We start from the raw sequence: 13,115 nt of genomic DNA, 5'->3' as shown, positions 1-13,115 counted from the left end.
CCCTTTTAATTGCCTCACTCCCCTCTCAGAGTGCAGTCAGCAGTTGTCACACAATTGGCTACACGAAACAGTGAGTTTTCTTATATTGTTCTTTGCTTTAGCTAATTCAGAATGCAATTTCACCCTGTTATACTGTACGAGTCCTAACAGATCCTTGTCCCAGGGACAGATAGTATGATTTTCACAGTTACTTTAGTTTGTCTTGGGGCTAGGACCAGCAGGAAGTCAGTGTTGAGCCCTTATTCCCTCCTGCCTTGCTCTTCTACTCTGTGCCATTCTGCCAACACACCAAAGGTACCAGTAATACAGTAATGCACATCTCATTTTCTCATAAGTTACAGCAAGTACTTAAGTTCATGACACAAGCCTTTATTGTTCCTAATGAATTCAATAGATTTCCTATGCTGTTCAACAGAATTTTGGCACAGGTTAAAATCTGCACAATTCCTATAGTTTAACCTATAGTTTAAACCAAATTTTTTATTGGTTTATTGATTTAATAACTGCAGTGAAAGCATTTTATTTTTTTACAAGCTGTCCAGAGAGGTGGTAGATGCTCCATTCTGGAAACATCAGGTTGGACATTGCTTTAACCAGCCTGATCTATCAGATGTCCCTGCTCATTGCAAGGGGATTGGACTAGATGAGCTTTAAGGGTCCCTTCTAGCCCAACCCAATCTATGATTTTTTGATAATTAACTGGAAATCAGTGAATTATGAAATGCTAATAAACACCTACAGCTCTTGGAACACCTTTCTAGCATCAATCACAAGAAGCTCTAATCCCACCCACACACAGGTGCTCTCATGCCGTGGGCACACGCTCCATCTGCTCTCACCCTCACCCACTGCAGCTGTGCTGGCAGGTTCTCATCCTTCCTTTGGGGAGGATGGGTTGCTCCATTTTCCCCCTCTCTCCCATGGCTGTTGTGGGCTCTCTGGTCCCACGTGTGACCCTGCAGCTCCACTGCAGGGCTCACATTGGAGAAGTTTGTGAGTCTGGATGGTGAGACAGTTCCCATGACACCAAGCAACACACGTTGCCCGTGCTGCCAGCCAGGCATGACATTCATGGCAAGGTTCCTACACCAAGGGTCTGCCATCACTCCAGGGTTTTTCAGGCTCCACTACTGCTTTTCATTCCTTTTTATATCTTTTTAAGGTAACTCCACCTTTGTTTCAAAATTCCCTCTAATGCCCTTCAACTACCTCTGTGCTGACATTGACCCCAAATAATCATGAATATGCATGTGTGTAGTAACAGACCTAAGTCTTTTCTCTACCACGCGCCTGATATTTCTTTTTGAGACAGGAGTAAAACTGATTTTGCTTCTCTGATCCCAAAAAAGCATAAATTATTGGTGCTCATCAGGTTGCTCAGGAAAGGAGTTTGCATTCTGCATATCAAAATGATTTTCCATACCATTATCAAGAACTTGTCCCTGATGTTTAGCAATTATAGCTCCTAATATTTCTTGCAAGAGCCACAGGTTAAAGCATTTATGTTTTTTTTCTTTTCTGTTGATGGCAAGTGATCCACTTTTTTAACAGCCTAGAAAAATTGGGCCAAATATTGAATATCCCCCTTGGCTGCAATTCCTAATAAAATGTAAAGCCCAAAATGATAGGCAATTTGGCTGGAGGAAAAGCAGAAACAAGCAAAGTTGCCAACTGCCATTCTGACAAGCAACAATTTCTCTGTGCCTGGACATTGGCTTATTTCTCCTGGTTGGAGCAATAATTTTTGTTTTCTCCAATTACTTATGTCTGTTTATGATGCTATAGCATGTGTTTGATTATTATATTTAGGAATCTAACTTGAAATATCATGGCAAATTCCATACTTATTTATACATTTTACTGGCTAAACCTGAAAAGTCAGAATGAAATGCACCTTAAAAGATACAGAGAGCAGTATTTATCCATTTTTTTCAAAAAAATTTCCTCTTTGTTCCTCTGGTAACCAACTGAGGTACCTGGGTATAAAACATGAGTGTTCTCTCTCTCAGATTTTATTTTGGTATAATATTAATATTGTAAGTAGGGAGAAATGTCAGTTAGACACTTTCTTGTTTGGATAGTTTATTGAACTTTCAGGAAAGTTATAGGAAAAGACCTAATGCCACTTTGAAAGTTGATAATAATGATGTCATTAAAAGCTGCTGTCACTTGGATTTTAAATTTCCTAAGGCAGGTGTTTTATGTTTATTTACTCCAGAAAAGATACACCAATCCAGAACATTATGATTATGGAAAGATATTGTCTCTTAATGGTTGTTTGGTGTCCTGTCCTTCTTAGACCATTTAGTTTCTGCACCTTCTCTTACTATCCTGTGCAATACTTGAGGCAGGGTACCTTTAGGCTGTGTACTATGGCAAAATGATGGTCCCTCCCATGTTTTTCCTTATACTGTTCTAAAGAGGTCCCTCAGTTTTCTGGCCTATTTTTGCACAATATGCTGAGACAACCCCAGGAGTTTGAGCTGTAACTACCAATAGTGAGTTCAGCTGCAGGTAAGCAGAGTTTAGATTATTTTCCCTTTGCCTTACATTTGGCTACACTGAAGCTCATCTGCTACTTCTTTACTTTACTAATGGAATCACACTTTACTGAAGAGGGATTTCCTGCAGCCCTTTAGAAGGACTTTGATTGAGAGATCTCTGCATCCTCTCAGATTTTGAGACTTCATTGTTGGTTTATTTTCCAGGTCCATGATGGTGCTTCTGTAATGGTGATTCAATAAATCCACTTCCAGCACTGATTCTTAAAGAATTCCACTGCTGATCCTTCATCACCATGAAGATAGTCTTTAAGATTTACAGTTTGCTTCCTACTTATTAATAAACTTCAGTCAATAAGACATTTAAGACATTTTTTCTTCCAGTTTCGTGGAAATTTCAATTTCCTTAAGAAAAAATGTGTTCAAAAGCTTTTTGTGAAGACAAATATATTGAGTGCAGCAGACCACCTTGTGTCTCCATGCTCATTGGTGTCTTTCAGGACACTGCCTGTGTGTGAGGGCTGCTAAATTGCTGGGGGAAAGAAGGAGAAGGGAAGAACCCAGGGCCCTGACAGCATCCTCCTGGGATTCCTGAAAGTTAGCCAGGCAGAATTTCTCTCTACCTAAGGCTTGTGGACTCTTTCCTAACATACTGTTGTTATCTATGATTTTAGTTTCTGGGGATAAACTGGATCTTACTACCAGTGCTGGAAATCAGGCTCATTTGTAAATGCCTGTCTTCTGGATATCATGTGTAATACTTGACTTTCAAAATGCTCACAAAATAAAATGTCATTTTGGATTCAGGCTGCTCTAATGTGCTTTTATTGTTATAACAAGCAATACATATTGTCCCTAAATACAGGAAAAAAAGCAATCCCTTGGGCACTTTCTAGAGACAGTATAACATGTCTAGGAGACAGTTTCTCAAGCTGTGCTTGAAATTTGGTCTTTTTTTCCTCCCTGCTTTTTTCTGCTAATGTTACCCATTTTGATTATTTTAGGATTATCTTTCTTAAATTTATATCTATTTAAAATATTTTGGAGAGAAGTGGTTTTGGTCACACTCAGTCTGAAGTCACTTTCTACTGGGTTCTATCATTCACCTCAATTTATAGCAAAGGTTTACAACTCATGATCAGGTGAAATAACCAACTTCTGCTACCCAGAATCTCAAATGCTGGGTAAGGAATCCAGATTTAGAATCAAAGACAGGTTTGTTTTGAAAGGGACATTGAAGATCATCTCATTCTAACCCCTCTGCAATGGGCAAGGACACCTTTCACCAGACCAGGTTGCTCAAAGCTCCCTACAACCTGGCCTATTTTTTTCCCTTGTGGTGATACTTTGAAAAACAGAAGTTTACAAATTCTGAACATGGACAGTCCTGATGACTTGTTACCTCCACCTCTGAAAGGTCTGTTTGCCATGCATCTCACCCACAAACTGCTCCCAGCCCCATGAAAACATCATGCTTTCAGCTTTGTAATATTCTGTTGCTGTATGTTATAAAATCTCACTGGATCAAGGCTGACCCCTCTGAACCTGGAAGCTCATTTTACATTCTTCCCCAGACATATCTGGCTATATCATAAAACCAAGAAGTGATGTTGGAGGCTCAGATATAAAGTAAAGTTATTAAATTTTGTGAGGATCAGCTGAAAACAATGAAAATGCATATAGCATATTAGCATATAAGCAGGCCATGCTTTCTGGAACAGATTCCTTTGCTGTCAGCTGTTAAATAGTTCTTGTGACTTTCTGAACTCTGCCACAACTCTGTACCTGGCTGGGTTATTGCATTTCTTTAAACAACCTCATACCAAAGTATATTTTTGGGCAGAAAAATCCCATTTGTCTCTTTCTTTCTTGTGCTGGCAAGACCTTTTTAAAGGCTTGAGTGGCAGACATGAGAGGGGTGTCTGTCATTTGTACCCCTCAAATGCTTCTGTCATGGTTTCAACAATAAAGTGTTTCCTGTCAGTATCTGATCTGCATCCTTGCACACCAAACACCGGGCTCCTTACTCATAACTGTTCCATCAGGTCAAAATCCATTTAGTGTGTTTGCAGCAAGATATTTTGCTTCTGTTTTCCCACACTGAGGAATATAGATTCTGATCCATTTAGAACATACCAAAGTATGTTTGCTTGCATGGAAGAATGAGATGGGTTTTAATCAATAATTTTACTTTACAGATTTTCCCCTTTTGGACAATCAAAGTCTACACAAAACATGTCTTGCCACTTTTTTCTTATTTTAATTTCCAACTTTCTTGACACATTCACAAAATCTTTCATTTCCAAGCACATTCATAGTTCATTTGCACCTACAAAGTTCTGGTTTTATACATCATAAAGAAAATCTCATTGCAAAAATACCTGAGGCAACTAAAGCAATGTAGTGACACATCCTAGTAACTCATTCATTCTTCTTCTGCAATAAAGCTGAGGGGCAGGAGGGTTCAATTGCTCTACTAGATCTCAGGGATGGAGTATGAGAAGATACAAAACTACAAAGAGGATGGAGCAAAATCTGTTTTGGAGGGAAAAGCAACAAGTTTCAGCTAACATCAAGTACCACAGACATCCACAGGCACAAATGTACATGCCATAGAGTGCAGAGCTATTTTGTTTATTTTTCTTTTTAGACTAAAATTGGTATTACCCATTCCTAGTTCAGTGTCTGTTTTATTGACTGTATTCTTTCTGGGCAGGCATTTTATAGGTTTTAAACAGCAAAGGCAAAGTATTGCCCTCAGAAAAATCTTCTCCTGAATGAAAGAAATCTATTATTCTGACTTTTGAGAGCACTGAGTGAGCAAAAGCAAGCAACAATAAAGACTATAGTGACAAAAATTTCATGAAAAAAATAGGGGTTTTTTCCTAGATGGAACTATATAAGGCTTGCCTAGTGGTACTTTAACCCAAAACAGAGTAATTATGAGTGAAATACATGCAAAGATTGGACAGTAGAGGGATGTTTAACTTGTAACATTCTAATGTGCACATGAAGTGGGTTATTCTGTGACCCTGAGCAATTTCATATAGTTCCCAGGCTAGAATTTATTTCCATATAACTGAAATAAAAATTAATGTAGTGAATTGCTGTAACTGCTTTTCTCCTATCACTTTGAATTTGATGTATCATTTTACCTCTGGAAATCTGGCAGTCAGGCACAACAGTCTTTAAAAATGTCTGGAGGTAAAAAATATGAAAGAATCTTTTCAAATGAGCATTTATCTCATAATGCATTGTCAGTCTTGGGGAAAAAAGTCCTACCCTGCTCTCATACACTAAACCAGTTCACAGGCCATATTACTACTGCCTTGACTGGAACATATGCAATTTGCTGACAGTAGCCCCTGTCATGGGATTGTGTTTTTATGTGGATGACCTGAAAATTTTTATGTGGATACCTGAAAATTTATCCAGCAAAATAGATGAAAAAACCTCACCGCAAAAAACCCAAAAACCTCCCAAAACTAACCAACCAAAAAAACCCAAAAAACTAAAAAACAAAAAAACCACCCAAACCAAACAAAAACAAAACAAAAAACACCCTAAAAAACAAAAAAACAAAACAACACCAAAAAACAAAAAAGGAAAAAAGACTTTTCTTCAAGTCCAATTGAGACTTACCAAGAAATGTTTACACACATTTTGTAGAAGTATCTCTTAAAAAGGATGTGGTGACATTCTGGTGATGCACAGTGAATTTTTCCTTGAAAATGTTCCAGAAGAATGGGAATAATTTGCAAAGGGGACAAGAGGCAGACTAAGCATCAAAATTGACCATGAAAGGTAATTTTCCTCAGCAGCTGATTACAGTGTATAGACAAGACCTGAAATTCTGATGTACTATGAGGCTCATCTGTGGCTCATGGAAATCACTGTGGATTTTTACATGAGCTAAGAGTGAGGTGGATCACATCACACATCTTTTATCTGTTTCATACATCTGTTGAGAATAAATCCAATAGAAAGTTGAGCTTTAGCATGCACCAGCCACCATATTCTTAAACCTATGTGTATACTTGCACACAGATTATTTAGCAGATATAGAGATACAGTCAGATATGTTTTTACAGTGAGAACCCTCAGAGCTGTGAGACCATGTAAGACTTTAGTGGAATAGAAGCCAAGAGCCCTTAACTGGAAGCCCTGGAGTAGGTTGCATTAGGTGTTTGGTTAGTAACTGCTAGAAAACTAGTATGCTTAGAAATGGAGTCAAAGTTGTTTTCTGCCTTCCTTCTTGGAAAGCTTCTGCCTCTGTCATTCTCATCCGGAATTAAGGGGAGATTTGTTGGTTTGCAGTCATCCATCATCATTCAGATTCCCCACCCAAACCCTCCAGCTTCTCCTTGGCCTATTTTCTTCTCCAAAGGTGAAGCACAGAAATATGCTCTTCTTGCTTTATAGCCTATGTTGTTTTCTTACTGTTTCATCAGATTTCTCAGAGCTAGAATTCAGGTGAGGAAGAAAAAAAAAATAATTTTCAATATCTCTGAAATATGTGAAGAATAATAAAATAGTTATTTTTTTCAAATTGCTGATTTTTGCGCCAAGAAAGCAAGAATTTGAGGTAAAGCTATTTTTTCAGGATCTAATGGGTTAACTTGTGCCCTGAGATAAAGTACTCACTTCTAAGATAGGATCTAACTAGTAACTGCAGCATGCAGCTGACCAGCTGTTAGATATGTGATGCTTATTCAGAAAAATTCTGATTATTTGTTTTGGTTCTTTCTCAACGTTTATAAAACTTAAAAACCAGTCTCTGTGCATCTCTCATGTATGAGACACATTTCTGACTAAAGGCAAGAACATTTCTAGGAGCAGAAATAGCTAGGAGCTTTGATCTCTTTTAAAACCACTGAAGGTAGTTTATCTCAAGTTGCACAAACATGGATAATCTTCCTGGCATTAAATATGTTCCAGCTGAGATTCTTCTTATGTCTTTAATGGCTGTCAGTAAGTCTTTAGTAGCTAACAACTTAGTCCCAAAGTAACACAGAAAGAAGATCAAGTAGCTCTATGGTGGTCATACAGTTTGTAAAGGTGTAGCATGGTGGAAATAACTTAAGCTGTGAACCTCAGTTAAGGAACAGAGCTACCAGCAGCTCTACCATGCTGCCTTGCATTTATGCATGTAGGAGGTGAAAAGAAATAAATGTTTCATTGGATGGCAACATTTCTAAGTACCTGTCAAGCTCTTGTCTATTTTCAAGACAAGAAATGGCCTTTACAAGCCATTTTCATTTCACATTTCTTTTTAAACCATTTCTTCCAAATGGACTAGCAAATGGGATGTTATTCCACAGTCATCTGTTGCAGTAAGACCACTTGCAGGGATAAACACTAGCAAATACTGAATAAGGCTGGCAGAAACTGGCCAGTGAGGTGTTACATCTTCTGTATAAAACTTTGCTCCCCTTTGAGCGCTTTGACATTGCTGCTCCAGAAGCCTGATCCATAGATTCAAGTGTCATTGCAGTTATCTGTAAAGGTTTGTACAATAATTTTGAAGAAGAATAAGGAAATTAATCTCACACTGATCTAATTATTCACTGGATTTGTGTCTTTGTGTCTCTGTTGCTCACCACTGTTGCATGTAAACCCTTTAATGCATTTGTCCTCACAAACCCTTTGTATTACTTGTATTTCATTTCTAGTGAATCACTAGGAAAATTAATGTACTGCAAAATTAAAGTGTCACATCCTGAGAAATCCTAATAGAAAGCACATTGTGAGACAAAAGACCACAGAGAACCTCCAGACACTTCCCTGTTAAGCTGACATAAGGCCAGGCAGGCTTTCAGCCCCTACACACAGTGACAGTTTTCCTGTTACTCTTCCTTGCCAGGAAGAGTAAAAGGAGGGAGCAAGCACCAGGCATTGGCTCTGCCTTTCCTCTCTTTGTGGGTCTTTCCAGGCAGCAAGTCTTGTTAAGCCCACAAATACCATGTGTGGGGCTCTCCAGACCCAGACAACTCTGTATGGGACAAAACTGGGAAGGGTTAAGGTGGAAGGGCATTCAAATACTCCCAAAGGAATGCACAGTAGCAGAGCTCAACTCCTCTGGCCAAGGTGTTGGGCATTCAGATTGCTACAGCCAGGTATTGGCAAAATAAAAGAGGAAGGAAAGGAAATTATGACCTTTGGAGATCAGTGGACTTAAGCACCTCAGAAAGAACCCTGGTCCTGACTGACTAGAAGCACAGATATATAATATATAATTTTTGAATTTTGAAATAAAGACGCACCACCCAGTGTGGGGTCAGGCACATTGTATGACAGCTTACAGATTGGTTTCTCCGAACCACTCCAAGACTGGAAACAGCAGAAGTGATTCTGGAAAGAAAACATTCCTCTCCATAACAACAAAAATGAATACTTTGCATGTTCAGGCAAGTCCTTGTGAAACAAACCTAGCAGTGAACTCCATAGGATATTGTACGATGAAAATCAATTTCCTGTATGACTTCTGTTTTTTTTGAAACTGCTCATCTGTTTGTGTGACATTTCCTACTGCTTCCAAGTGCTCCAAAGGCACAGTCTTCCCATGCTCCTTCTCAACTCTTTCTTCAGTAGATCTAAATCAAACAAACTAGTCACAAAAAACCTCTCAGAATGAATTACTGTGCAAAAGAAGAACACCTCTTCCCATTTCAGTACATGGGAATTAACAATAGAGTGTGTGAGTCCTTGCTGCCTAGTTCTGTAAAGAACCTCACTATCACAAATTATTCTCTCTGATGATTGAAAAGAAGCAAAATTCTTAAACAATCAAGACAACTGTCTGTTTTTGCTGTGAGACTCCTGTCAGCTCTTTAGTGACTCAGCAGCGGGAGTATCTGGATTGGTTCTTTATTTCTTCCTATTCAGTGATCCTTTCTGATTTTCTGTTGATGACATATTCTCCTTTAAATATTTCTCTAAATGTTCAGTACAGTTTCTCTGCCTAAAAACACCCAGATAAGTGTGTTTCCATTTCTTCAAATACCTGGGAAAGAAAATACATAACATCCTAAGACAGACTTATGCTATCTTTAATGTATCTCTGCCTTCCCCCTCCACATACTCAATCTATAACACTCCAGCTAAAAATCAAAATTATTTCTCTTAGCTCTCTTTAAGGGGAGATAATGCTGTTTTCTTATTAAAATTTGACACATGGCTACCAAATTTATTAGTACTCCAACTTTTGATTATTTTTGGTTCTGAATATCATATGTGTGATGATATTTTGTGACAAAATATTGTAACACTTGATAAAATCTGAGTAGCTGGTTAAATAATGAAAGAAATGTTAGCTAGCACATTTGAGGAGCAATGGATTTTTTTTCTCCAAAAGCATTTTTCAAGAAGTAATTTTTTCAGTCAGTATTAGAGGTGATATTGGGCAAAGTACAGGACAAAATGTTGTTCATTGTTAAGGTGTAGTTTGGTATATTTGCTGTTTAGCAAATTCATTCTGCTGTGTATTTGAAAAGTTCTGTGAACACAGCCTGAGGCTGTCAAACTTTGTTCTTTTGGAGCTGATAATTTTTCATCCAGACTGAAGATGGTTTATAATTCAAAAAATTGCCAAGACCATTACAGTTTCAAAAAGGTTATTTGCACACAAGCTGAAGAAATACCATGTGTTTTGCTTGTTTCCAAAAACACTTTCAATATCAGGTAAGAAAAAAACCAACCATGAATGTTTTGTGTTCATCCTAGTGTAAAATGTCAGAGCAAAAGTCAAGAAGTGCAAGGTGCTCCCCTAACACATTCTGACATTAAAAATTTTTGATTTTATGAATATGTGCCCTATAACTTAAAGATTTTTTTTCCATTTCTTTGGTTTCTTGTACTTAGTCTTTTCTCTAATTTAGCACTCATCCGTGGGAAGCAGATTGCATTTCTATGTAGCCACATTTCTCTTCACAGAGAAAAGCAAAGCACAATTCTTCCCAAGAATATTTTGGGGTTTCACATTCTCTGAACCTCAAAGAAAGGAAAAACAATTCTTATCATTTGCTGTGCCTGTGTTTGTGCAAAAGTAGAACGCAACATGGAGATTGTTTACCCAAAGTGATGGTGTTTTGTTTCCCTGGCTTATCAGGGCCAAGCATGTGTGTGTGAGGACTGTCAGCTGACAGTCACTAGATTCTGGGCGGTTGTGTGCAGAGTTGAGTGCTTGGCAGATTCAGTTCAGATGTAATGTAATATAGTGTAATATAATATAGAATAATATAGTATAATAAAGCAATTAATTAGCCCTCATATCAATGGAGTCCTCCTCATCATTCCTCCCTGCCACGGGGGTCATCCTGTTTTGATATTTCTAGTCAATTTTGGCAGATGTTTTCATTAGAAAACTTGAATCTTGGAAGTTCTGGCATTTATCTGGTGATTGCTTAAAAAGTACTATGTCAGACCCCCGAAGACCAGAGATTGAATATCCATTCTAAATGCTGAAAATCAGCATATTCCTGATTTAGTTGCTGGCAAAGCCAACTCTGAACTGCTCAGCTGACAGTGACATTTTTCTGCTCAAGAACCTGTCAACCATAAGATGTACAACATGCTGACCTCAAGGAAGGGATGAAGTTTCCATGGAAAAGCATTGTACAGATTCATGTCACTTTGACCACATTTGGGGGCACAGGGAAACGGGGGGAAAAGGAACACCAGGTAGGAGAGCCCTAGCAGCTACTAATGACCTAATTATTCCTTCCCTAAGGTTTTGGAAATGATAGCCATAGTGTCACTGAGCATCCTAGACTTCAATATATTTCGGCAGTGGGAGAGCAGATGCCTTTCTTCCCACAGTTACACATTCCCCATATCAGGAACCAGTGCTGTTCAGTGCTGAGGCTGAAATACCTGATTTGCAAGTAATGCCTTTCTTTTGTGATACTGCTCTGCCTTTGACAGTTACTAACCAGCATGGATAGTTTTGATCTTCTTCACTGAATCTATAAACCTCTCCTACATACCATCTTATTCCTGGCAGCCTTTGTTCCTTGATATATTATATCAGCTTTCATGAGATCACTGTTGCATCAAGCCTCAGCTTGTACTAGAAAACCTAAAAGAGTGCCCTTTGAAAACATAATCAAAGTGATTAACTGTATACAAGTCACAGAAGAAGACACAAACATTGAAAATAAGTGCTCAGCAGGTAACATACTTCATCTTCTCTCCGACAAATTATTTAACATGGTTGGCTGACTATTCACCAGTTTTAGTCAGCTCCTGCAATTTACCTCTCCCAACTTTCACCTCCTTACAATGACACTGGACAGAGGATTTCTCTGCAAGATCTGAGGTTTCTTGCAAGGCAGAGGTATCAATTGAGACTTTTGGACTGTTACAGGAAGCATCCTTTAGATTCCCAGGAATCCATGTATCATTGTTTCCAGCACTCCTGGTCTCCCCTTCTTCATTTTGCTGAACTATCTCCTTACTAAATGCAAATTGAGAGGATTTAAGAGATCGGGCTTATTTGTTCTGGTCAGGTCAACATATTTTATTTCAAAATATCCCTTCTTCTTCAAACATTGGTCAAAATCTTGAGGCTGAAATACAATACAGCTGAATACAGCCGAACAAAAACTGTTCTGTGGTTTTAACACACACAACCAGAATACAACTAGAAGTGTCAGAGATCATACATATCAAGGGGACACTTTTATAGCCAGTGTTATCATCTACTATAATGCATTATATATTTATTATTATATTATAATCTGAATAATGCAATAATGCAATGATTATGTAAAAATACAGTAATAATGTTATAATAAATGTATTGCCAGAATTGCAACTGGTTGACTTGACAACAAGATAAACAGCAGGTTATACGTAATATACACTCAGATTTCATGCAAATGTAAATAAAATTATAAATTTTGATCAATTTGTGATATATCACAGCTGGCTTTGCCTCATGTGACTAGTTTAAAAGAACAAATCAGTTCCTTGTTGATCCCATAAAACAAATCATGAGCTATAAACATGTCAGCCTTAAATTTACAACTAGGTGGTACTACCATTTTGATTTTGCTGATGCTCAGTTAGTCTGTACTTTATATAAATAAAACAAAAATAGAAGATATTTACATTGTTCTGACTCACTACCATATCTAATATGAAAATACATTGATTCTCAGTACACCTCCTTGCCTATAAACAGTTACAAACATCAAAATACATGAAAAATTTTGTATTCATCTTCCTTTCATCAATCCAGTCCATCATTTAATTCTGAATATTAAATATTTAGCACAATTTTTGGTTCTCTGACCCTAGAGTATTATCAACAACAGTACTTGTTACTACAAACCAAGTTCAGTCCAGCCATACTTAATGTTTTTTTTTTGGAATGTCAGCTTCTTCTGCCATGTTAAGGGATAAAAGTCTTCATACTTAAAATAAACACTTCAGGTGCTTCTGGTTTCAAAGAAAAAAGTGTTAAATGAAAAACAAGTATATGAGTTTGTATATGAAAGTCATACCTTCTTTTTAATACTCCCTTAGGAGATTTGAATGCTATGCTTAATGTAAGCCACACAACATGTGTTCCTAGTAACACCATATTCTCATTAAATTTCTGTATATTTATTA

The sequence above is a fragment of the Agelaius phoeniceus genome, chromosome 1, assembly GCF_051311805.1.
Source record: "Agelaius phoeniceus isolate bAgePho1 chromosome 1, bAgePho1.hap1, whole genome shotgun sequence".
NCBI lineage: Eukaryota > Metazoa > Chordata > Aves > Passeriformes > Icteridae > Agelaius > Agelaius phoeniceus.
This window is presented reverse-complemented; position numbering follows the sequence as displayed.